This window comes from Tachyglossus aculeatus, chromosome 4 (genome assembly GCF_015852505.1).
Source record: "Tachyglossus aculeatus isolate mTacAcu1 chromosome 4, mTacAcu1.pri, whole genome shotgun sequence".
Lineage (NCBI taxonomy): Eukaryota > Metazoa > Chordata > Mammalia > Monotremata > Tachyglossidae > Tachyglossus > Tachyglossus aculeatus.
In genome coordinates this window covers 102,959,806-102,961,184 of record NC_052069.1, presented here as the reverse complement: position 1 = coordinate 102,961,184, position 1,379 = coordinate 102,959,806, and positions in this window count along the sequence as shown.

Here is a 1,379-nt window from a genome sequence, read left to right as displayed (position 1 = left end):
TACTCAATAATAATAATAACAATAATAATAATAATAATATTCAAGAAGAACTTAGTAAATGCCAAAAATTGCACTACTCTCTAGAGTAGATGCAGGATAATTAGGTCAGGCACAGTGCCTGGCCCACATGGGGCTTACAGTCTAAGTAGGAGGGAAAACAGATATTGACTGGCCTTTGTATAGGTAAGAAAATCAAGTCCCAGAGAAGTTAAATCACTTGCCAAGGTCACATAGCAGGCAAGTGGCAGAGCCAGGATTAGAACTAAAGTCCCCTGACTCCCAGAATCATGCTCTTTCCATTAGGCCAAGCTAAGTGCAGTAGCTGGTCCAGGATCTTTCCCCTCCTCTGAGCCTTGAGGTTTCACAAACTTCAGATGTTCTCCAAGTGATAGGCGGACAGAGCAGCAACTTGGCTGCTGGGAAATGGAAATGGGAGGTAATGAGTTCTGGTGGAAGTGTGCAGAACTAGTAGTTAGAAGCAGTGTGGCCTAGTGGAAAAAGCATGGTCCTGGGAGTCAAAGGACCTGCGTTCTAATCCTGACTCTGCCACTTGTCTGCTGTGTGATCTTGGGCAAGACAGTTAACTTCTCTGTGCTTCAGTGTCCTCATAAAATGGGGATTCAGTACTCCCTCCTTGGGCTGTGGGCCACATATGGGAGAGGGACTGTGTTCAATCTGTTGTATCTACCCCAGCACTTAGTACAGTGCTTGGCATCTAACAGTTACCTTAAAAAAAAGAAAAAAAAAGAGTTGGGGAGATTGGTCCTAGTTCTACTCCAATCTGCTGGTTGACTTTGAGCAAATCACTCTCCCTCTCTTGGCTTCCATTTCCCTCAGTGTACAATGGAGAGGCTAATCCCTGCTTCTCACAGGCCATTGGAAGGACAAGTGAGACATGTGAGGTGGAAGGCCTTTGGAAAATAGATGAGCTAAATAAATTCAAAATCTTATTATTAATAGAAATGTTAATAATAGCAACAGCAGACCTAAACTCTGTATTGACTGTAAACTCCTCCTCCTTGCCTCTAGAGTTTCCTGGGACTGAACCCCATGAAAACCAATTTCTTCCCACTTGGCAGGAATGATTCCAGAAGCTGCTCCATAGGGCACGGGAGCCAGTGTGGGGCTTGGGAGGAACCAGGGCAGCATGGCCCTGGCCCCGGGCTGAGAAGACTCTGGAAGTGCCTCTAAGCTTGGAAGGGTAGGCTTGGCAGCCACGTTAGTTGGCGATGGTATTTATTAAGTGCTTACTATGTGCCAAGCACTGAACTAAGTGCTGCCTCCCAACACCTTTCTGAGCTAGGGAGAGGTATGTGTTTCTTACCTTTTCTCTCCATGACCCTGCCCTTCACTCCCTCAGTCCTACCCCTACCCCTCTT